This window comes from Heterocephalus glaber, unplaced genomic scaffold, assembly GCF_053883595.1.
Source record: "Heterocephalus glaber isolate CG9 unplaced genomic scaffold, H.glaber_assembly_v1.0 deba00001481, whole genome shotgun sequence".
Lineage (NCBI taxonomy): Eukaryota > Metazoa > Chordata > Mammalia > Rodentia > Bathyergidae > Heterocephalus > Heterocephalus glaber.
The window spans coordinates 10,406,431-10,432,718 of NW_028258317.1; the positions used below are offsets into that span (position 1 = coordinate 10,406,431).

The window sequence follows — 26,288 nt, forward strand, 5'->3', positions numbered from 1 at the left end:
AACCTTTCCCTTTTAACTTTGGGTGTTGGGTATTTTGTCTCAGCAATGAGAGAAAAGTAACTAACACATATAGAGGAGTAGAAGCAGCAATTCTTTGGGTCTAATCTGTCTGATTATGGCATCAGCAGTAGGTGAAGGATTTGCCCCTTCAAAAAAAAATCATTTTTAACACTAGCCCATTGGAATGCTGTCACAGGGCCAAACAGGCATATTGCAAGAGGTAAGACCTCTAGTAACAGGAGGGGATCTATGTATACCTGTGGTAGGGTGGCACAAACAAGACACCCCCATATAACTTTACTAGTCATAGCATAGGAGAGGGAAGTAGAGAAGTGAGAGAAAGTGGCAGATGAAGTAGTAGTTGAGAAGACATGTTCTAAGTGCAATCTTGGTTAATGCCTTGTAGACTATGTGTACCAGGAGATTACGTTCCCATTCTAAGAGTACGTTTTGCATACATATAAGCATGTGTTCTTGCACACACACCCAAATTTGAGCTGATATCCAGAATAGACAACTAATATTAATTTATGACTTCTAATTATATCCCAATGCTAAAGTCAATTGTTTGTTTCAACAAGAAATCTGCTCTACTTAAGATATTAGTACCCCAAAACAATTGATAATGGGTTTGCATTTCCACAAGTATGTTTGAATTTCAGTTATCTGACATCTCACAGCAGGGAATTACTATTTGCATTTTCAGGTACCTGACATCTGGAATTCAGACATGAGACTGAACACAATTATCCTTCACTATAAAAGTAAACAGAGCTCGGCATGAATCTGCTAATTGTCCTTTCCTGCTGAGCTACAATTTTTAGTCAGAAAAGATACATAAAAGAGTAAGTACCAATCTGTCCATTCTTTTCACAAAGGCCAAAGTTATCTTCTCAAAGCCAAAATCCCATTATTTCACTCTCCTACTTAAAACTTTCCAATGGAAAAAAAAATTCAAATTCTTTATCAGAGCTAAACAAGGCCCTAGACTGACAAGTCTCAAGATTTAGTACATATCAGAGTTACCACTTCTGTAATCCTAGCTACTTGGGAGTTTGAGGCAGAAGGATCACAAGTTCAAGGCCAGCCTGGGCAATTTAGTGAGACTTTGTCTCAAAATATAAAAAAATAAATAAAATAAAAAGGGCTATGGATGCAACTCAGCACTTTCTGGGTTCAATCCCCAGTACAGCAGAACACACACACACACACACACACACACACACACACACACAGATAGCGTGACCCCACCCCTAATTCAGTAGATCAGTGTGGGCCTGTATTGCTCACCAATACTTAGGCGGTACTGATGCTGTTGACTGCATTCAAGCACCACACTTAAACTACTGCTGTCACTGTCAAATATCTAGCTTCAGTTAGTACTCTCCCTCTTGCTCATAAGGTTTAGCTACATTAGCCTCCATCTTTACCCACAGTACCTTACAACAGTTTCAGTTTGGAGGTTTGGCACTTCTGTTGCCTCTGTTCAAACTTGTTCTCTCTGTGATCTTTCCCTTCTTAGAAGGGCTTTCTAAATCACCCCAGCTAAAGGAACTTCCCTTCCACCCTCTCTATCCCATTGTTCTATTTTATTTTCAGTCACTGGGACTTATCTCTACCCAAAGGTATGCTGCAATCATTTGCTTATATGCTAATCACATCCTATAGAGAGAGAGCTCCATGTAGGCAGGTGCACCATCCGGCTCTCTGCTTCATCTGTAGCACTTAGACTCAAATGATGAATAACTTTTGGATAAATGAATAAATCTGCAAAGAAGACTAGATCTGCAGTGAGAGGTTTTGTCATAAGAGGACCATCATTATTAGCCAAACAGGCACCTAACAGCTCCACCTATACTGGTCTCTTTCCATTACCATCATCCAAGAAACTTTTGTCCCCTCAAGTCATCTGCAATTAGAAAATTTATTCTACAAGCCTTTTGCAATAGGAAAATTAGACCAGGAGGTGCAATTTAGCACAAACCTGTACAATGTTAGTTGCACTAAACAGGGAATTAATATAGTAATATTAGTCTTATTCAAACAAAGATAAGGTATTTTATTAAAAGAGTAACAATGTTGTAAGCAAATTAAACATTTTTTAAATGAAGCAGAATTAAAATTTATTTTTATATGAAGCTATTATCTGTGATCCCAGGCATGTGAGTCTTGATGAATCACCAAACTGCGAATCTATAAAAGGAAATGTCAGTTTCCAAGGTTTTTAAAATGTTGTCAGGGCCATTTGAACAACTCAGTTTTCAACCTTAACAAAAATATCAAAGGTCACTTCTCTTAGGCACCAGATTATTTAGCAAGTATCTGTTCTCCAACTCTGAGAAAAAACTCAATTTGTATAACTCTCATTTGAATGGTTTTTCACAACTGTTGGCCAGGAGCATTTACTTTTAGGAGATGTTTAATGTTTACTTCAAATTTTGTGGCTCACAGTGAGTGATCTCCCTTAATTTCTTTTGGATGAGAAGGAAAGTAAAAAAAAGCATTTTAGAATCAGATCCTGCTGGGGGTTTTTAATGGCACTTCATGAACTTGTATCTGTAGTCCTCTCCCTTGTAACTGTTGTACCAAATGCACTTTTACCAGGTGTACTATTTTCTGGGTAACTAGTGCAGTACGAACCTCATACATCACCACTGAACTCAGAATGAAAACCTCAGAGTCACAGTTTACTATGGCCAGCCCTGGAATCACACACTGCTTCATGATCTTTCCTCACTTCACTTCAGCTGAACCTAAATTCCTTTCCTTTCTCATTTTCTGATTTTTATGGTGTATGTGTTTGGAATATCATCACATGGTAATAGGATATTAATATTCATGATGTTTTAGTCTTTCTTCTCTTCCCATAAAATAGATTCATATAGATTAGCACCATCTGCTCCAGCGCAGATACACAAACATGAGCCAGGGCATAAAAATCAAGGTAAGGAACAACTTAACCCAGAGTGAATGAAACAGATCAATCTTTTAATCCTCAAGCTGAACACATTGTAAAAATTAAGCAAAACAATAGTCAAGTGTGACAAGGATTTTAATTGGACAATATGGTAGATTGCCATCATCAAAGCCCAGAGGAAAAGACAATGCTAATCTTATTAAGGTTATCTAGGTATACAGCAACAACCAGCCCCAAGAAACCCATGGTTCTACAATCAATTTGTCTACCAAGGGAACTTAGTTTATTCAGGCTAATGAACTGAGGGAGGACATAGGACTGGATAAAACATCTAAGCATTTTCTTTTACCCGAAAATGCAAATGATCCAAGTTGTTCACAAACCAATAGGTTCATTCCTTTTTAATGAGACATGTAAATTTTCTTTTACATGTGGCCCTGAAAAGTTGCCAGTTGAAGAGTACCTTTTCTCTGATTAGTGGCCTTTCGTATAACACCCTCACTGTGTAGTCATTGAAATGAAACACATGCTGTGCGCAGCTGTCTCAATTTGTGCAATAGATTGGCTGCAAAACAAATTTCAACTCAGAAACCTGCATTCTTGAGCTACAATTGAACTGGAAGTTCCTTTGAAGAATAACATAACAAAAACCAGGTTATAAAGTACTGTCATGCTATATAAACATGCCATGATTTATTACCTTGTGCTCAGCTCACCTGACCTGGACCCCATTTCTCCACAATTGCCTTTGTTATCTCTACATAATAGTACTACTTTTTATTTTACAGATTTGTCAAGACAGCTATAAGCAAAAGACTAGAAGATAAAAGTCTAGTGCATGTATGGTTACTCAGCCAATAAAAATTTCTAAATCTAACAGATTTGGCTAATTGCTTTTTGTTTGGGTTTTTTTTTTTTTTTTGGTACCAGGGATCGAACTTGGGACCTTGGGCTTGTGAGGCAGCCAGCGGAACCAATGAGCCAAATCCCTGGCCCCGGCTAATTGCTTTTTTAAAGTTTTAATTAATAGTATATATGAATGGTGAAATTATTTTCATTAATATAATATGAGAAAATAAAAATCTTTCTTATTTATACAAAAGCTACTCGACTTCCCTGCTCATCTTCTCCGTGAATTGCAATAGCATTTTCTCTAGTCTTCTCAAATATGATGCCCATAATTACAAGCTAAGATTTAGGAAATGTTAACATATGATTTTAATGCATATGATGCAATCTTCTTTCCACTGGTAGCAATTATATTTAGGAAATTTATTCTTTGCCTAACCTCCATCCTAGCCCAAAACAATAGGAATTTTACTGTCAATTCTATTCACCTGGTCTCTACTGAATGTATATCTCCCTCTATTTCCTCAGTTAATTCTTATCTTACCTGTAGTACAAACCAGTTTCCTTCTCTTAGGCACACAGTTGGCTACATTTCCCAGCCTCCCTTTCAGTTGGGTGAAGCCGTGTAATTGCATTCTAGCTAATGGAATGCATGTGAAAATATTGTCTGCCTCTCTGGGATGGTTCATAGAATCTTCTTCAGAGTATCTCGCTTAGAAGGGGACTTTAAAGACCTGAAGAAGTCTAAGCCACAACATATAAGGTAGGCCCAGGGGTTTGAGTCACAGTTTGTGGGTAAGCTATCTGACCATATGAATCACTCTAGAAATGCCAGTACTGGGGTTTTACAAAAACAAGAGGCAAACTTTCTATCTACAATGATACAGAGTAGCTCAGTGGTTGCTTAGATTTGGGGTGTGTGTTTGTGTGGGGGCGGTGATAGCTAATGGGTAGAGTGTTTTGTTTGGGAACAGCAAAAAATGATCTAAATTTGATTGAAGTCATGGTTGAACAACTCTGTCAATGTGCTAAAGTCTAAGGAATCTTATACTTTTAAGTTTCTAAATTGTGTTGGTATGCATATTTAGTTCAATAAAGTTGTTATTTTTATTTTTTAAAAAAGAAGCAAACTTTTAAGATATTGACACTAGAATATCTGATAATAGCCTATTTGACGAATACATTATTAAAATATTCTCATTTTCATTTTCCTCTCTATTCAACTATCAACTCTGAAATAATATTTAGCTCCTCAAAATAAATAAATATACTTCCATTAAAAATTATTCTGAAATAAAGTACAAATCTGATTTAACTAGGCATGGTGGTGCCCACTCTGGGAGGATGAAGCAGGTGTATCTCAAGTTTGAGCCCAATCTAGGCAATTTAGCAAGACCCTGTTTCAAAAAAAAAAATGGTTTTTTTAAACAGGAGGGCTAGGGATCTAGCTCAGTGGAAAGGCCCTGAGTTCAATTCACAGTACTGCCAAAAAAAAAAAAAAATCTAATCTTGTTTTTTTTTCATTTAAAGTCCTGAAAAGGATCTTGACTAATTTCACAGTCAAGTTCCAGGTAAAGTAAACAATGACTTACCCAGAGTTTAATAAATTAATCAATTCATTTAATTCATTAACTCAACAAATAAGGACATGCCACTTTTAGGTATCAGATACCATCTCAGCATTGGAGAACACAATGGTGAATGAAACAAGCAAAATTTGTGCATTCATTGAGCTTACACTCTAGTGTGGTAATATGCAGAAATGAAACAAGCACATCGTTTAGCATGTTAGGTTACAATTATTATGGGGGAAGTATAGCAAATAATGGCGTCTAGGAGACAAGTCTGGAGGAAATATAATTTAAATGAGATCAGAGTAGGGTGTTATGAGAAAGGAGTAGCCAGTGCTAAGCTCTGGGGCAGAAACATCTAACTTATATGAAGAGATTAACCACATAAACCCATGATTGTTTGTGCTTCAGCTACAAAGTCTCAGTTCCAGTTCCTACAATTGTCATTCTTTCTCTTCTGGGCCTATGCATTTCTATGCCCTCTGTTTATAACGCTGTTCCCTTCCCCCTTTATCTAACTCCTCTGCATCTTTAATGGATTATCTGAGTGATGCATTCTCAGACGTTTGTGTGAATATAGATCACCTCTCAGGAAAGCTGTCTGTCTGCATTTCTGACATACCCAGAGGTCCTGCTTGTGCTGAGAGTCCATGGACCACAAGGGTGGCCAGTCACAAAGGGCTAGTCAGTGGTTCTCAACCTTGGATCATACCAGAGCCACCAGGTGAACTTTGAAATCTCTCCCTCTCCTCCCAAAACTATACACAGACCAATCAAATCCAGGATTGTGAGAGTGAGACTGAGTTATCAGTATATTTTCCAGCTCTCCAGGTAATTCCAATGTGCAGGCAGATTGCAAACCTGTGGTCTGTAAGATCCCTTCTGACTCAGCAACCTACCCTTGCGTGGAGAGACCTTTCCAAAGACAGCATCACTGATGCTGCTAGCCGTGACATGGGTCTGTCGCTCAGAGATGCTAACCGTGGCTTGTAGAAATAAAAGGGGATATCTCAGCTCTGCTGTTTGAAATTGGGTAAGTTGTTTTACTTCTCTCAGTCTCAATGTCTTTATCTCTAAAATAAAAATCATTATATCTGACATGTTCATTGTTGGTCCAATGAAAGATCTAGAAAGGTGAGTTTTGTGAGCACTCAATAGTTTGAGGATGCTGTTGATATTAAATATGAGATTTTTACAGCATGATGGCAGCTTTAAATAAAAAAGCAAAGACGCTGGTTTGTTCTCTTGCTTTCCTCTAGAACAGCATCCACATGGAAAACAACAACAGCCACTAGGGAACTCTGGATCTGCTCAAGCACCATCAGGGGAACCCTTTCCAATAGTTAATTTCCTCTTCTGCCTTAGCTCCCAAAGCTACACTGGCAGAAGCCAATGCTTTATATTATGAAATATTTGCCCAAGATAATAGACAGTATTTCTAAATAGTATTTCAGGAGACCATCCCTATGCCTATCCTCTGTCACCCTTTTGCATAATAAGCAAAGTTGATATGCTAAAAGTAGCACTCTTGTCTTCATTTGCTAGCAGTGGATTACAGTTCTGATTGCCTTACACAAATCCAACATTTTCTTAGTGGAAGCTGCAAAGGCAATGAAATCATTAGATGGTACCATCTAATTAGCAAGGCATGAGCACATTTATCTCTTGGTATTTGAGGAAGGACTCATGGAGCCAGTAAGACCAAGTTTCCACCGCTACTAAGGCATGGGCGACCTTTGAAGTGACAACATTTTTTCTAGTCTTTGTTTATGAATCTTCACTCATACCAATATTTGAGTATGCTTCAAAGTCTAGACCCACAACACTGGCTGACAAGTCTTGAGAATGGGAGATTTGAAGAATTTTACCGTAAATTCAGATCTGTCAAAGCTGTCAGTGATGGATGAAAAGCCTGCTCTCAGATACTCCTGCTTCAACCCACAGTCAGATCAGTCCATTCTGTTCACTTCCTCTCAGCGTTCCATGAATATACTGACTTATGTATATTTTCCTCCCCGTATGGCTTTACTCACACTAGTGAGTGATCTTTCTTCTCTCACACATTTCAAAATTGAAAAGCATTTTCCCTAGAAATGATATTATAAATTCCAGCTGGACTCAGCAATGTTACTAGTACAACTGGTTCAGTTAATAGATACAAGGTGCTCAGAATGCAGGAGTTCCTGGACTTATGATAGGGTATGTCCCAAGATGCCTCTCAGGAGTTGAAAATACTGTAGGTAAAAATGCATTTAATTCACCTAACCTAGTGAACATTACAGCTCAATAACACAGTACACTGAAGATCACCTGTTGTTTCCCCTTGTGATTGCATGGCTGACAGAGCAGTGGCTCATGCCAATGCTCAGCACTGCAAGAGTGTTACACAGCGTATTGCTAGCCCAGGAAAGGATCAAAAGTCAAAGTATGGATTCTTCTGGATACAAATTGCTAGCACACCACTGTAAAGTCAAAAGCACTCTAAGTCAAACCATTGGAAGTTGGAGACCCTCTGCAGTGACCTGCATACGGTGTGTGCTCATCAAATGTTTGGCAATAATATAATTATTACTATTGCCATTAATAAGAGAGAATCAACTATACTACACTGTAATTAGGCTTTGGTGAGTTGCACTATGTTTATATACCTTCCTTCTAATAACTGAATATCTTCTAAGCATTATGCTAAGTACTTGCTTTATCTCTGTTAATTCCCACAACCCTCCTAGAAGGAAGACTAGTACTATTATTTCTCACTTAAACAATAAAGAAACCAAAGCTCAGCAAGGTTAAGGAACCTACTCAAGGTCATATAACTAGTAAATTTCAGAGGTAGGATTTAATACATGGCTGTTCTGTTCTTATGCCTGTTCTCTTAGCCATGATCCTCAACTTCCTAATAGACAATGTTTGGTTTTCTCTGTACATTTTGCCACTCTTAGCATCCTATAAGGTCTCATGGTAAAAAGAAAAATGTGGAGAGGATTATATTACACATTTGATAAAGGGTTTCTTGTGCATTTGGGAGCTTAGAGTGTGTAATAATCCAAATTAATCACCTTCTAAAACATCTCATTAAATAAGTTTGGTGAGATGATTAATCAAGCATCATCCTAAAACTCATGGTAATTCCTTCCTCTGAAAGTCTAACCAGAGTAAAGAATATTTACTTCATTGTTTAAGAAAATTTTTTAAATAAAATATTAAGACTAGGAATCCAAGACCAATTATTCTGAGAAAGCTCTTTTCTGCAAATGTGCCAATGCAATATTAAGGTCCAAGGGAGCCTAATTCCCAAGGTATAAAAAGAAGTGAGTATTCAGGTCATTGCCAGTGTGTTCATCATATGACACCCTGCAGAGAAAGCACTTTTCAAATAGAAAATCCTGAATGCATACATATCTTAATTACTTAATGAGGTCCATCTACGGAGGAAGGCAAGGGCCATGCAATTCCTTGCTGACCTGTTTCTAAAAAGTAGAGTGAGAAAGTCTGGTGATAATGACGTCTTAAAATACCCTAAAAATCTGGGGATTTATCTTCTACTGGTCAGTGTAACAGTTTAAATACATGTCCACAAATTCTGTGACATTCTTCCTACCTATAGTTGGGATCGATGTCCCTATGCTTGAAACTGGGAGGGTGTCTGTGTCTGGTTCAACCAATAGCATACAGAAGGGATGTATGCTGTGGATCCTGGGTCACAGAAGTCATGTTGCCTCTGCCTTGCTCACAGGAATATTTTTCTTGAACCCACCAGCATGTATGGTATATGCATCTGCTCAGGCTCCACTGCTGGTCTAACTCTAGTCACTGTTTGACCATATCCACTTGAGAAACTCTGAGCCAGACCAATTTAGCCCCCACAAAATACCTGAGAGGCAATAAATTACTTTGCTTCTTTGAGCCACGAAATTTTGAGGTAAGGCATAATGAAGCAATGGCTAACTGAAATATTCAGCTTATAGTTATTCAAGAAAGACTTGGGTTAATACAAAGTGTCTGTTGGGGCCCAAGGTTTGGCTCAATGGTGCCACTGCCTGCCTGGCAAGTGCAAGGTCCTGAGTTCGATCCCCAGTTCTGAGAAGAAAAAAAAAAGAATGTTACTTTCAGTGGACAGATTAGAAGATGCAGAAACAACTCCAGACACACTCAGCCACCTCATCTTCTGCAAAGGAGCCAAACACCTTCACTGGAGGAAAGATAGCTTCATTAATAAATGGTGCTGGAAAAATGCACTAAACTCAAATAGAAATGGATTAAAGATCTAAATATTAAAACAGAAATGCTGAACCAGCTGGAACAGAGGTTAGGCAGAACTCTTGCAGACATTGGTGTAGGAAATGATTTTATGAAAAAAACCTCAGTTGCCTGTGAACTGGCACAATCAACAAGTGGGATCTCTTCTTGTTAAAAAGCTAGGGGGTGGGGATTTAGCTCATTGGTTTTGCCACCTGCTTCACAAGCACAAGGACCCAAGTTCAATCCCCAGTACCAAAAAACAAACAAACAAAACTTCTGCACAGGAAGAGAAACCACCAACAATGTGAAGAGACAACTCACAATTTGGGAAAAAATTCTCACCTGCTGTTCCTCAGACAAAGGTCTACTATCTTGAATCTATAAAGAACTTTAAAAAAATTAGACCTCCCAAATTTAAAGACCCAGTCCAAAAACGGGCATCTGAAATGAACAGACATTTCACAGACAAAGAAGTAAAAATAGCAAATAAACATATGAAAAAATATTCGCATCATTGGTCATTAAAGATATAAATGAAAACATCACTGAGATTCCACCTCACCCCAGAAAGAATGGCTGCTATCATGAAATCAACCAATAACAAATGTTGGCAGGGCTGTGGGGAAAGGGGAACACTGCTCCACTGCTGGTGGGAGTGTAGACTGGTACAACCACTGTGGAAATCAGTATGGTGATACCTCAAAGAACTAGGACTGGAAGCCCCACTTGACCCAGCTATTCTCCTGCTGGCTATCTTCCCCAAAGAAGTAAAAGAATCATACCACAGTGGTATATGTGCACCCATGTTCACAGCAGCACAATTTGTAATAACTAAAACTTGGAAGCAGCCCAATTGCCCATCAACTGGAGACTGGATAAAGAAAATGTGTTTTTTAAAAATAAAATGGAGTACTACTCAGCCATAAAAAATGAGAAATTAGAGACATTTATACCTAAATGGATGCACATTGAGGTGATACTCTTAAGTGAAACAAATAGGACACATATGTGTAAATACCAAATAGTTTCTCTAGTTTGAGAAACTGAAAGTGTAAATAAGGACTAAAAGGTATAGTAGATAATGTGAAATAGGAAGAAAAGGGGAAAAGGGGAAGGGCAAGTGGGAGGGGTAGGGAAAAGGAAAGAAGGGAATGGAATCAATATGAGAAAAGGAAAAAATGGAAACAAAGTCTTTGTAAATAGGGAGGGATGGAGGGGTTGAAGGGAGGGAAGGGGAATGGGAAGAATAAGAACCAAGAGAGATTATGTAAAGGTACAAATTTCCAATGATGAATGTCATTATATTGTATACCTAAAATATACCAAAAAAATTAAGTTAAAAAAATATGAAGTGTCTGTATAGCATAATAATGATTGACTGCGTTGTGTCAAACCTGGCCATAGAATAATAAACATATAAATTTGTATTAATTGGAGTGATATGGCTTGTGTTTAGATGTCCCCCCAAAGCCTCATAAAGTCATAGGGGGTGCTTTTTGGCGGTGACCGGATCTAGAATGTGTGGTGATGGGATCAAGGGTGTGTGATTACTAAATCAGTCCACTAACTGGTTTGGTATAGTTCTGGGTAGGATTAAAGGTGTGAGTGCTGTGCCCACCCTAGGGTGGGTAGCCTTCATAAAACATAAGGGACAGAAAGAGGGCTAATGTGCCCTCACCTGCCTGCTTGCCATGGACTATTCCTCCTCTGCCATGCCACCCTTGGAGCCAGCCGAATATGGACTTAAACCTGTACAAACTGTGAGCCAAATAAACCTTTCCTCCTTTAACTTTGGGTGTTGAGTGTTTTGCCTCAGCAATGAGAAAAGTAACTGGTAAAGATGCTTTAGTTTAATACTATAATTATTTCTATATTAAGGCTCTACTACATGTCAGACACTATGACAGAAATAAGAAATTCAATGTTATCAAAGATAAATATACACCTAGCATCGTGAGCTTAGATTCAAGTAGGAGAAACAGATAAAAATATATAAATATACAAAGTAAATGATTACCAGCTATGATAACTGTTATAAAGGAAATTTACAAGGTGCTTGGGAAAATTTTACTTTTGATAAGTGGTTAAGAATGGTCACTTTGAGGGGATGACATTTAAGATTAAACAGAAAATAATGACCAAGTCTTATGAAAAGAAGCAAAAAAATGTCCTAGAGGAGGAACAAGATGGGCAAAGGCCCAGAGGTACAAAGGTGACAGGATCAGAATAAAAGTGTGGCTAGAGCTTAGTGTGAAAAAAGAGTGTGAAAGACACAGCTAGTGTTCCACCAAAGAATGTGTGCTCTGTGTTGTAGAGTTGACTCAGGGAAGAGGTTGTATTTCCCAGCCCCGCTCTCTTTCTATAAGCATAGTCATGTAATTGAATAGAATGTGGGCACAAGTCCCACCACTGGAGTAGCCTTATAAATGCTCTATTCACTGTGCCTAAGTGTATCAGGACACTGATACATAGAGGGTCCCTGGACACTGTAAGTGAAGAATCTCACCATCAGCCTGAACCCTGAATGACTGCACAGAGTAGAGGCTCCTGTGCACTTCCTCATCCTACCACCTGGATGTACCTGTGTAAGAAATAATCCTCTACTGGTGTTACACCATGAGATTTTAGGGGTTAGCTCATACAGCAGTTCGTAAACCTTAATGAAACACGAGAGAGTGATACAGAATTCACAATGAGAGTCCATTCAAAATGTCAGGGAATTTGATTTTTATTCTAAGAGCACTGGGAATCTATTCTTGTGTACAGAGAAGCCAGATGATCTGATTTATGATACCTCTATTCTCTGTAGAGATTGGATTTGAAGCCAAAAGAGTAGAAGCCCTATGTTGGGTTATTATTACAAAGATTCATATGAAGTACAGAAATAGAAGTCTTATGTTCTGTGAACTGGGAACTCTCAGCTTTGTCAACAAGAGGAAAGTTCATGGAATCATAATTTCTTTTAAGTGAAAAGGAACAATCACCTGGTTCAAGAGAGTTATTTCTACACTACTAAGCAACCTTTAGACTTTTTGGAATTTTTAATAACATTTAATATTTTAGAAAACATAACCTATTCAAAATATCACCTTACCCTGGCTATGTGAAACAAAATTACTGTCAGGTTTCTCAGCACCTGGATATGTGAAAAACAGCTAAGTGAGACCACACAAGGACAAGGTAGGGTGATTTTCATAAAGCCAAGTCCCAAAAGCAAACTTGCTGTTCTAAAGCCAAACTTTGAGAACCCCAAACTGGACAGCAAATGAAGATATCATCATTATGAGGAGTGAAAAACATCTAGTGTACACAATGAATGAATGAACCCAAGTAAACCCAAACCTCCAAATACAAGCCCAAAGGGAACTCAAGAGCGAATACCTTGTTGTGCAACGGGGAAGGGGGAAGTCAGAAGATTTCATTTAAATGCAAGTTTATCCAGGCAAAGAAGCATGTATGCCACATAGAGATGTAGAATCTGTTACTTCTTTGCTTTATCTTGCAATTGTTATGTACCAGATCCAACTTTCCTTTTAGAAGATTTTCTGACAATCTTTAATCAAACACAAAGTGCAGGTAATATTAATTATTGTTCCTCTCTACAAGACGTAGCATCAATTCATACTCCCAATGCACTATTATAATTTGTCATGAGATATTCTAGACATGATCTCCAAAATGTAACATACTAAATCAGAGTCTGAAAATAGACTCTAAAATATGTAAGGATTGTGCCTATAATCTAGCACTACAAGTGTGTTGTTTTCTATGTTTAAGTGGAAAGTCTATCAAAAGGCTTGCTTATTGCAAAACCCAGAGTTCACAGCACTAAAGAAATACAATACTGTATGTAGCCTTATGGGTGCTAAAGTTCACTCCAGGAAATTAGTGAGCCTTATTTACACATTTGTTCTTTGAAAAGAATATATATACATATACATACATATGTATGAAATCTTCCTTCAGAGAACACTTGTCTGTTTGAAGAGATTTTTGTTGTTGCCTTGTGGTAATTAATATTGCTTTAATGTGGTCCTTGACATTTGCGTGAAACCCTCAGGTTCTTATAAAGAAACCACACTGTAGACACACACACACACACACACACACACACACACACACACACAACTTTGGCTTAACTTTGAGTGCCTCCAAAATTTCACAAAAAGCAGAATTTGACTAACAGCTAGAAAATGTATACATTAACCATATTTAGATTTGGGCCACTATAGCCTTTACCCATGCAATTATATGACTTGCACAACAAAAATGTAGCTGTTCACAATTATTCAAAGTCATTCACAAGTACCATAATGGTTCTAGATTCTCCTGAAGATTCTAGACTCAAACCAGCCATAATTGTACCTTGATTTTCTCACCTAAAGATTTTGTTCAGATTTGAGAGGTGCTGTATAGGCTTATTATTCTAAAGAAAATCAAGCTGATTTTCAGAGGTTTTTAGCAATTATTTGATCACTCATTCCATAAATATTAACCTATGTTCACTATGTGCAGTGTTATGGCTTGTATCTAGATGTCCCCCCAAAGCCTCATGAACTCATAGGTAGGGCTTTTCAGAAATGACTGAATCTAGAGAGTGTGATGCTGAGATTTTGGATATGAGGCTGGGACTGATTCACAGTGCAATGCTAGGATTATGGGCAACCCACCCTGGGTGTGACTGCTACCCACCCTAAGGGAAGATAGCCTGTATAGAATATAAGGAACAGATAGAGGAATGCTGTTGTCACTCTTGCCTGCTGGTTGCTGCTTTTGCTGCCTTCTGCCTGCCATAAACTGTTTCTCCTCTGTGATGGCTCTCTGCCATGCCACCCTGCCTTGGAATCAGCTAATTATGGACTGAAACCTCTACAGACTGTAAATAAATCCCCTATTAGTCTAGGTAAGAGACTGATTTTCTAAATCTAGGTAAGTACTCTACCACAGAACTTTATCCTCAGTCCTACCAGAATACTTCTGAAAATGAAAGGATATTGTTCATTACTTGAGAAATATAGGCATAAAATGAGATATGACAGGTTTGAGGTGGTATGCACTGTAGGCCCAGCTACCCTGAAGGCTGAGGAAGGAGGATCACTTGAGCCCCTGGCACTCAAGACCAGACCCAGCAATGTAGCATACCTGTGCCCCCGCAAAAGATGAGGCTAGCACAGTGATGAATTGTGGGAAACAATATTTCCCAGTATGCCCTGCCCTTTGACTGGTACAAGACACCCTGGGATTAATGGTTAACACCATTTATGAGGTAAACAGTTTAGAGCTCTCTTCTGACATGAAAGCTTCTTCTTCACACAACAGCTGAGATGAAATTACAATGGCTATTAAGTCTGGGGCTGAGCATCTCTCCCCAACAATTCTAGCTTCTGCAGGTATGCTAGAGCTGTGTGTTGGTCCACTGTTGTTTCTCCTGGATGCTGCCTTTGCTGCCCCATAGCCACTAGTTTTGGGGGGGATTCTGGGCCAGGTGCTGTTCCCTTTTAACCTCAACCAACTTCTACAGCCCCCTAGCTGCCTGAGCATATTCCACCGAGGAATGTCTACCTTTCCCAGGCTTGATGTCCTGGTTCAACAGCTTCTCGGTGAGATTCTTCAGAGACATGTTAGCATTATCTGGGCATCTGGCCTTCCAATTGAAGAAGGAGGTTTGGAAGGTGTCTTGGGTGAGGAATGTGGCATGAAATTACTACAGGGCGTTGCAGATGGCATGCCTCACCACTATATTTTCAAGAACTAGTGCCAAATACTCAATGTTTATTTATTGTAATTGACAAGGCAGTATACCTTATATGTTTATGTAGGGTGTGGCTAAGTTAAGCTAATAACACAACTACTACCTCAAATACCTTTTTTTTTTGGACCGGAGATCAAACTCAGGACTGTGCACTTGCAAGGCAGGTGTCGGCACCATTGAACTAAATCCCTAGCCCTCAAATACCATTTTTGTAATAGAATACTTAAAATACACTCTTTTAGAAATTTTCACGTGTACAATATATTAACTGTAGTCATCATGATGTATAATAGATCTCTTGAACTTGTTCCTCTTATTTAACTAAAATTTTGTTTCCTTTGACCAACATTTCCCCAATCTGCTCACCCACGATTAGTAAAATAGTAGCCATTATTTTACCATTTTTTATGTGTTCTGGAATAGTATTCCACTATGAATATATATCACATTTTCACTTATTAGTTGATGAACACTTAGGTTGTTTCCATTTCTTAGCTATTGTGAATAGTGCTATAATGAATATGGGGGCACAGGTGTCTCTCTGACATACTGATTTTATTTCCTTGATGTATAGTCCCAGTAATGGGATCGCTGGATCATATGGTAGTTCTATCTTTAATTTTTAAAAGAATTTTCACGCTGTTTTCCATAATGATTGTACTAATTTATTACAATCCCACTAAAAATTTGCTAAGATTCCTTTTCTCCACATCTTTGCCAGCACTTCCTACATTTTGTCTTTTTTTAATAATAGCCATCTGTTATAGTTTAGATCTAAAATGTCCCCCAAACGTCTCATGTGTTCAAAGGTGAGGATTTGGAAGGTGGGAATCATGGAGGTAATATGCTCATCAATGGATTAACTCACTGATAAATTCATAGCTAATTGTGCTGTTCAGAGGAGAGGCCTGGTTGAAAGAGGCAAGTCACTGGGGTCTCATGAGGTAGAAGGATATATTCTTATCCCCAGTGCTATATTCTTGGCCCCTCTCTGCTTTCTGGCTGCCATGAAGTGAGCAGTTTCCCTTCCATCATGGCCTTCCATCATGCTATTTCTGCCTTCAAGCCAGCCAACCATAGACTGAACCCTCTGAAACGGTGAGCCAAAATAAACTAGTCCTGCTTTAAGTTGTGGATGTCAGGTATTTTGTCCCACCATTAGAAAAGTGACTAGGACACCATCCTAAAGAGTGTGAGGTGATATATTATTATAGTTTTAATTCATGTTTCACCAATGATCAATGATGTTGAGCATTTTTTTCATATACCTATTGGCTATTGTGCCTTTTTTAGAAATCCCTATTCAAGTCCTTGTCCACTTTTAAATCAGATTATTTGTTGTTTTGCTATTGAGTTGGGCTCCTTGTATACATTAGTGGTATCTTGGAAATTGTTAGTTAGTTCCAGAGGGATGAGTGAGTACCAAAAATGATGAGTACCAAATTGTTTTAGATGAAAAGGGTGACAAAATATGAGGCAATCAACACTGCCAAGTTGTAGCTTGTTCATTGAGTACCAAAAAATGTCAAGTACTAGGACAAAATTTGCATGTCAAAATGCATCAAGCACCAAATTCAAAGAGTTTCAAAGCAGTTTCATACCAAAGTATGATTGTATATTTTGAACATTAACTCCTTATCAGATGTATGATTTACAAATATTTAAATTCTTAGACATTTTAAATCTCACTTCCTTATAACCACCATGCCTATTTCCTCTATGTGATTATAGGAAACATATTATACATACTGAATCAAAGTCTTTTACATACAGGTGGCTGATGAATTACCAGATCTTTAATTCATAAATTTAACTTGTTACATTGATTTGGCTTATTGTGTGTAATGCACACAAACCTTAAATGATTCACACAAATATTTTTACTGATAAAAATATGCCAAAACCTTTTCAGAGAGTTGCATTGTCTCCTTCTAGAGTACTCATTCTTCAGTGTGTATAAACAACCAAATGCTTTGATATTCAAATTAATGAAAGCAGTGGAAATGAGAAATGAAACCATCTGAAAATCATATGCTTCCTTTTAATACATATTAATGACAAGCTCACACACACAAAAGATATTTGACAGAGTATCTACCTCACATACAATGAAAAACTTTCTTCCAGGTAAAAATTGTTAGAAAGGTTATTTTACAGGTGATCACAAAATCAAAGTTTAGTTCTGCATCCCCAAGAGTAGCAAGTAGCTGGACTTTTGAACACTGAGGTAGGAATGATATAGATTTCAGCCCTGATTCAGCAATTTGTTAGCTGTGTGATATTGAAGAAGTTACAGTAATTCACTTTTTTGAACCTTAATTTATTCATCAATAATCTGAAAATTATTCAGAGTGATTTTAAGAATTAAATAATAGTGCATGTAACTTGTTTAGCATGGTATCTTGGGATTTAATTAGTTGTTATTAATATTATTATTAAGTTGAACAACTCTGTTTTTCCCCTAGACATCAGTTTTCTCTCCCAAGAAATGGAAATGGATTTATCAGTGTGAAATAAAAGAGATGACATAGAAAATTTAAAGACTATGCAATGGTGGGTACTGTTATGAAATTCAAAATGCTATTTTGTCTACATTACACAGATAAAATGCAATGCCTTACTTCCCATACTGTTTCAGGCTGAATATACATTTTCCAGTAAGTTCTTCACTTATTAGCAATGGGAATTGAGCAACTTTAGTTAGGAGTGGTTGAGTTTCTCTGGGTTCCACTAACAGCTAGGATCATAATCACCCTAATAAATCAAATTTCCCTGGTTTCTACCCCACCTGTTCTTGCAGAACTTGCAAGCAACTCTACTTTGCAAGCAACTCAAATATGACTGGTGAGCCCTGTAAGTTATCTTCAGTGCTCACCAGCATCTCCCTTAGTGCCCATCATCACTTAGAATTTGCCAGGTTCTTTCTCTGCCATTTCAGATCTTGGCCATTGTTCACAAAGAGCAAAACCACTTGAGAAGAGTCTCTTGCTACTGTCAATGATGCTACTTCCATCTCCCACTTATGCAGAATATTCACACCAAATATGGTGAATCTAACAGCTCATTAAGCCATGTTCAAGGAAGAAAGCTTTGATTCCACATTTTCCCTCTCACCTCTACCACAATATCAATTGAAAATGTTGCCTTGTATTGGGCTCGGGAGGCAGAGCATGAAGTCAAGTGTTTCACAAAAGCCATCTTTCTGTGCTCCCTTGGCCCATTTTCTCTTTCTCACCTCCAAGTTGTTCAGCAAATAGGATCTAATCTTCATGTGTACAGCATGTGCATACAGACATGTTTGATCATAAAGGAAGATGCAATCCAGGCTCAACCAGATACTCCTTCCAATGAAAAAGAATATACCCAACTGGTTAAAGCAAGCTCATGAGAGTCAGACAGAGGATTCAACCTTGTTGCTTATTAACATAACATTTCTAAATCTCAATATCTTTTTCCATGAAATGAGGATACTAAATATATCTTGGAGAGTGAGCTATTGTGAGAATTTTGAGTTAATGAGTAATAGTAAATAAAACATAGCATAGTTCCTAGCTCACAGTAAGCACTAAAAATGTCAGTTGCTTTAAAAATAGGACACATTTGTATAATACACCCCCTCTTTCTAAACATTTCCATAATGTGCATTAACATATGCAATAATAAAATTATTAATTTTTACTATTGATATACTTTGTAATGCAGGTGCTAGCTTATTCACTTTAATGAAATAATCTACTGTTATGATAAAAGTAGTTATTTTATAAAATTGCTATTTCTTATATGTTTTGTAGAATTAATATCCTTCCTTTCAACCAGCAAAATATTTTTTCATTAAATTTATTGGTACATTTTAGGTATGCAATACAGTTACATTCATCATTGGGATCTTGTACCTTTACATGATGTATCTTGCTTCTTATTTTTTCCCCATTCCCCTGCCCTCCCTTCACCCCCTCCACCCTTCCCTATTTACAAAGATTTTGTTTCCATTTTTTCCCTTTCTTATATTTTTTCTTTCTCTTCTTTCCTTTACCCTGCCCCTCCCACATCCCCTACTCCTTTAGAGCTTTTCTTCCTATTTCACATTATAAATTATACATTTTGATCCTTACTTACACTTTTAGTTTTTCACATCAGACAAACAATTCAGTATTTACACATGTGTCCTATTTATTTCACTTAAGAGTATGGCCTCAATATGCATCAATTTAGTTATAAATGTCTCTAGTTTTTCATTCTTTATGGCTGAGTAGTATTCCATTTTATAAAAAAACACCACCTCTTCTTTATCCAGTCTCCAGTTAATGGGTAATTGGGTTGTTTCCAAGTTTTAGCTATTATAAACTGTGCCACCATAAACATGGGTGTCCATATATCACTGTGGTATGATTCCTTTAATTCTTTTGGGAAGATACCCAGCAGAGGAATAGTCAACCAGCAAAATATTTTATCAAATCACTTTTACAATACTTGTATCTCTAACATTATACTTTCAGAGGCCAAAAGGATTAATTCAAATAGTTTACCAATAGTGTAGTATTTCATTTGTTTATTCAAAAGACAAAAAAACATGGTAAACATCACCTAGGCACTGTGGAAGGAGAGGGCTTTCAAGGTGGATAGGATAATATTAATGGTTTACTGGACATGTTAGAGGTACTGAGTAGGCTATCTTGTGCCAGAAAAGCAGGGATAAAGGGACCATGGGGAAAATGGGTGAGTAATGAAAAATCTGCCTTGACTGATTGGTAGGTTCATCTGAAGAGCAATGGAGACTAATAACTACTTGAATTTTTGAGTTTCTCTTTCTTTACCAGCCCTCTGTAGTTAGCTCTTCAAACTATCCCACTCCTATCCCAGATTTCACCATTCCATATTCAGTGTCACAATTCCCTTATTTCCATCTTCAATTCTTCCACACCTAATGAAATAGCTCTTGGATTTCAGGGGTGAGTAACTGGTTAATTCTTTCACTTGGCTCTCATATATGAATTCCCTTCTAATTTTCCCTGATACATTTGCCCTATCCAGGCCCTTCACATTTTCCTCTTATTTAGCTTTGCATTTCATGATCTTCTAGATCGATTGCCACTATGTACACCATCCCTCTACTTTGAATCATGCCAGTGGCCCCCAAGTCTTGCTAGACAAAGACATACTATCCCATATTTTTCCTTCATCTTCACAATCACAGTGTCTCTTCAGTCAGCTTCATTTTGGCTCTCAGTTCCCCTACACACTGCTCTTCACACTGCAAGGAAATCTAAGGAGGCTGGTAATTAGCCACCATTGAAATAAAAAATAACCAATATAAAAAGTAACATCCAGGAACCAACAAAAATATCACTACAAGTTTTCCTTCAAAAAACGTAAGTTTGTGCTAGGGGCATGGCTCAGTGGTAAAGTACTTGCCTACTGTGCACAAGGCCTTGGGTTTGATTCCCAGGAATCCCCCCTGCAGGAAAAAGTAATTTCTGAAGCCCAGTATAAATTCTGGGGTGTGGCTGATAATGATGTTTCAGTATAGATTTGATTGTAACAAATGTACCATTCTGATGGAAAATGCTGGCAATGGAGGAGACTATACACTTGAAGGGAAAAGTCTCTATCTTTTCTCCATTTTTCTATGAACCTAAAATAGTTCTAAAAAGCAGTACTTTATAAAAATGAGAAGTAAGGCCAACCTGGAAGAGCTGTCAATACCCAAAGTAGAAAGAATTTGAGAAACAAAATAAATAACAATTGTATAGAATTATTACTCAAAGAGTAAAAGTAAATGAGACACATATTTTGCGACCATGCAAATATTTGTTTTACTTTAATTACAAAAGAAAACATAGCAATTTTATAATGGAGAAACCCCATAGGCATTACCTTAATGGAAGAATCCAGGGTGACAAAATCTATAATAGGGTATATCAACATCATAAAACCTGTGATATGATGTGCCAAGTACATCTGTGGTACTCTTTCCAAAATGTACCTCAATCTAATCATAATTTTAAAAGTCAAGCAAAGCCAAAGTGAAGAACATTCTACAAAGTAATTAACCAAGAGTTTTCAAAAGTATCAAAGCTATGAAAAATAAAAACGATGAGATAAAAGAGACATGATATCTCAATGCAAGATGTAATCCTGGTTTGGATCCTAGAGCAGAAAAGGGAAAGAGTGGAAAATCTGGCAAAATCTGAATGAATAAAGTCTGTAGTTAGACAGTAGTATGATACAAGTGTTAATTTCTTAGTTTTAATGATGGAACTGATGTTATATAAGATGATGACATTAAGAGAAGATGGGTAAAAAGTATTAAAAATTTGTACTATTTCTGTAATTCACTAAATCTAAAAATATTTCAAAATAGAAAGATTTTAAGAGGAAAATACATACTTTGCTTAATTTTCCTATAAATGAATTTCATTTCTATCATGAGCTTCTGTGCTGCAAAGAAAATTTAACTTCTGTCAATCCCGAGTCCTCCCTTTCCCTTGGGCTTCATCTACATTGCACAGGTCTTCTAAAATGCACAGCACTGGGTTGGGGCACAGATCCTAGAGTTGATCAGAGAGTAGACAGATGATCATAGATGATCATGTCAGCTTTATCTTCCAATATTTGTCCATATAGCCTATTGTTAACTGTACCATATTCTTAACCACAGGGCTTCCATGGCTCTCTATGCTGTCAGTGTCATGCCTGGTTTCTCAGTAAGCATACACTGCTTTCCTGCCTATGGTGAGGGAAATCTACGATGCTGTCTCAGGCCAATTTGTCTGGACACAGCACCCAGACATTTCTTTCTCTCCCACACCAATCAGGCTGATAGAGTTGATAGGGATAATGGCAAAGTAAGTAGGAGAAGCCAATTCAAACACTAGACCTGGTGGTCCAGAGGGGGAGGATCTAGAGTTCCACTATGTTTGATTTCCACAGAAACCCACTCTCACCAAGGGAAATCATATCCCCAAATTTCACCAAGGCCAGGACTAACTCTTGGCATCCATGTCCACTATGATGGATTTCTGAGATCAAGATCTTTTCCAAGCTCTGCTTGAAAAATGAGACATGGGTCCCTCTGCTTTTCTATCTTCAAGTCTTTCTTTGCTTTATCATTCTCACCCAGTCTTCTGCTATGAATGAAGCTCTTTATCAGGTCTAATTCTCAACTAAGCTCTCCTTTCTTCCCCTCCAGCTCTCTCCATCTTCAGATGCATGTGGAATATAAAACAAAAATGAGGTTGAGAAAGTAAGAAACATCACCTTCCTTCTGTCCTACTTGGGCCTAAGGACTCTGGCTAGACAAAGAAAAAGGAGTAACCTTGGAGTGGCTGAGCAGCTCAAGCTTTTTTATTGTAACAAGTGGGATCCTTACTGCTTTGAGGTGCATTTTTAATTTATTGAGAAACTTTCTTCTTCTTCTTACCTTGGATGTCTGGAAATTCTGCTTCTTCTCTTTGTTTTTCTTCCTCAATGGCATGGTCAAGGCTATGTGAAACCCAAAGGAGAAAAAGGAAAGGACTTGAGACCTGAGCCTTCCCTAATTCTTTCTAAATATGCTTCACAATTTCCCAGGGAGGAGAAGGAGGGAGAGATTAAACTGAACATTTTTCTTTGGGAATATGTGAGCACAAAAGACTGAGTAGAAAAAGGCCATGAGCCAGTAACAATTACTAGGAATTGTTTCCTCATAACTGATGATCAAGCCCCAGGGGTAACTGAGCTCAGAAAGTTAAAAGGATCACCATCAATGTCACTGACATGTGCAGCTGAGCACTGAGTCACACGGCCAAGAGCTGAATGACCACTCAGAGACTGGACTAAGACATTTTAAATGACACAAGCATCTGTCAGAATGCAATTTTACTACCCTTACAAGTATCCAAAATGAAAAGACCCAGGACACATAAGGATTTACCAAAGAAGACACACACAATTGTGTCTAGCAGTGTATATCTGTAATTGCAGACTCTGGAAGGCTGAGGCAGGAGGATCACAAATTTAAGCCCAGCTTGCACAACTTAGTGACTGAACAAGACCCTGTTTCATAATGAAATAAAATTTTAAAAGGGCTGAGGATGTATCTCAGTGCAAAGGCTCTGGATTCAATCTCTTAAAAAAATGCATACATACATATCTTTATATATACATATATATGTATATATTTTAATCATGGGTAATATTCAGGAAGTCTGCAAACCAATACAAGACAAAAATATGACTTGAAGTTAATTTAATCCTAGCTGAGGAGCACAGCTTAGGCAGTCTAAGATCTTGGCTCCACTTGGCAATGGGAGGACCTGATTTCCCATATCAAACAGGATTCTTTGACCATCCACTAAGTTGTCCTGAGCTCAAAAGATAGCCCCAAATCCTTCAGAACACTGGATGATGGCTGAGACTGGAAGGTTCTCTTGTCCTAGCCAAAGAGGACATTATGGGTGCAGCCTGCTCCAGATCTGAGGCAGTCAAGCAGAAAACAACTGGGAAACAGCAATTACCCAAGACAGTGCTAATGAAATACTATGATGAAGAGGAGATATTGAAGACAATCTCTATAAAAGTTATGTATGATTTTGAGGACTGAATAACACTTTCATGGGCATATGCAATCCTGCGGGTCAAATGTCCAACACATGCTCTCAGAAGGAATTAGGGATGTTTCAGCTGTAAAAAATAATCCAGAGAGAACTGAAAGTACTATCACCTAGCCAAAATAAATTAGGGCCAATGAGTAAGAGCTATAGAAAGAGAGATTTCAGTGATACTCAAATTTCTTTAAAAGTTGAAAGATGGGGGTCCAGCTATGTTACCTACATGGGGCTGAAACTTGTAATTTTCCCACCTCAGCCTGAAAAGTAACTGGATTATAGATACGCACCATTGTGCCCAGCTATGGATTTTAATCTTGAAGTTCAAATGTACTACTTGTGAGACCTAGCTTTTCTGGGCCTCCTTTCTTTTCTCACCTGAAGACTATGGATAATAACAGTACAGCCCTATGTATCTGCAGGTTCAATGTGCAAGAGTTCAACCAAGTGTGAATCAAAATATTTAGAAAAAAAACTGTGTCTATATTGAACATGTACAAATTTTTTATTGTCATTATTCCCTAAACAATATAGTATAGCAACTACTTATAGAGTTTCCAGGATACTTGAAATTACAAATAAATTACATATCATTTAAAATATATGGGAGGATATGTGTGCACAATAGTCAAATACTATGTCATATAGCAAAAAGGACTTCAACATCTGCAGATTTCAGTATCCCTCAGAGGTCCTGGACAAAATCTCCCAGAGATACTGAATGACAAGTGCATATATTTCTCCTTAATACAAAGAATTAAGATAATGCACATAAAGCACTGACACAGTCTAGTACTGACAAAGACTTAATGAATGGAAGTTGTTATTATTGTGACTGTTGTGTTCATAACTTGCATAAAGTAGAACTACAGATAAAGAAGACAGATAGCTTTCTGAATGTAATGTAAAATCCAACATATTCTAAGCAAACAATGGCTTAAAAAGCTGACAGCTCAAAAGAGATGAAGTTAATTGTGTCCACTGGCAAGAGAAACCTCAAAACACACACATCTGTTCACTGTGCCTCTCCATTCTACCAATGTGATGTGGAGCCATGTAGCCCAACATAATAACCAGACAGATCAATAAAGTTAAAATGAGAATTCCCACATGAGGTAATGCAGGGGGAGAAAAATCCATCAAATTGGATTATGACATAAAGGGCCTCTGTGTGCGTGTTGAAAATATCTGTAAGTGATTTTATATGACCTAAAGCAGAATACCAAAAACCAATGATTACATAAATAATGGAGTAGAAAGATAGAGTATTTAAGGTTATTCAAGACAATGAGTAAGCATAAAGCTACCATTTGAAATAAGAATGTCTAATCCAACTCTATAAGGAATTGATTAGCTGATCTTTTGATTTACTTGAAACACTTGGCCAAACTGCTTTCAGAAATATAAACATAACTGTCTCAGCTGGAAACTTACAGGTAAGCTCTGTCTTGAATAAGAACTCCCTTGCAACAGATTTCATAGTCAGTCATTTGATTTTCTAGACTACCTTTGTTATGTGAATTGCAGAAGGATGCTTTCTGGATTAGAATAGGAAAGACTAATACATTCAGATTATTTTTCATTGTTAGCATAAAAACTCAGATGATCCTGTACAACATGCAAAAAACCCTGCAAGGAAAACAGAGCTCCATGTTATTCAAAGTGGGAAAGTCCCCATCCCAATGCTAACCTCTTTACCCAATCAATACTTCAACTAAAAGGAACCCAGAATCCTTGAAACTGAACCAATGAGCTCAGGATAATCAGTCCACATGAAAGCTTTTGTTTATGAATTGGTCCTGTTGTTACTGAATAAAGCGCCTGTGCTGGACTCCCTGGGAAGACAACCCCCACCTTCATGCTCCCTTCTGAGCAGTGCAGGGGATCTCCTTATCTGAAGGCTGCTGGTTCAGCTCCTAATGGCCCTTCCTCAATTCCCATTCTGTCTGCTTCACTTGTGGCTGACACAGCAAATGCACACGGAAGAAGTTTGCATGCAGCACAGACAGAGTCAGAGACTTGAAACAAAGAAGGTTCATTGATTATTTATTTATTTGTTTGTGCACAGTTCTTTCCTTCTGATGGTCAGGATTTCAGGGGCTAGGACCCAGAAAAACACTGGAAAAAATCAATTTGCAACATCCTCAGGGATCACAGGGCATTGAAAAATGGGTAATAAGTCTTTGTGAAGAACAAATCCTGCCTGAAAGAGGGCACTGGATTTGTGCAAAGCACAGTACAAAACAGGAAAGCCTAACATATATTACACCTCATCCCAGTGCACCATTTTGGACATTATTCCAATTCAGTGTCATCAGTGTGTTTCAGAAATGCTGTTGGAATCATATTCTAAGGAGGTCAAAGGTTGTGTC

The 26,288-nt window shown here is 37.8% G+C and overlaps 1 protein-coding gene across 6 annotated transcripts in view; it reads right to left on the reverse strand.

Moving 5' to 3' along the window:
* Positions 1-26,288, reverse strand: part of Plppr1 (phospholipid phosphatase related 1) — a 300,303-nt gene that overhangs the window by 250,851 nt on the left and 23,164 nt on the right. Inside the window, exon 2 of one of the 6 annotated variants that reach the window (XM_087184232.1) lies at positions 22,752-22,813. The exons of the other annotated variants lie outside the window; for them this stretch is intronic. The gene's annotated coding sequence lies outside the window, so the exon portion shown is untranslated. The remainder of the gene's footprint in view (positions 1-22,751; positions 22,814-26,288) is intronic. 6 annotated transcript variants of the gene reach the window in all.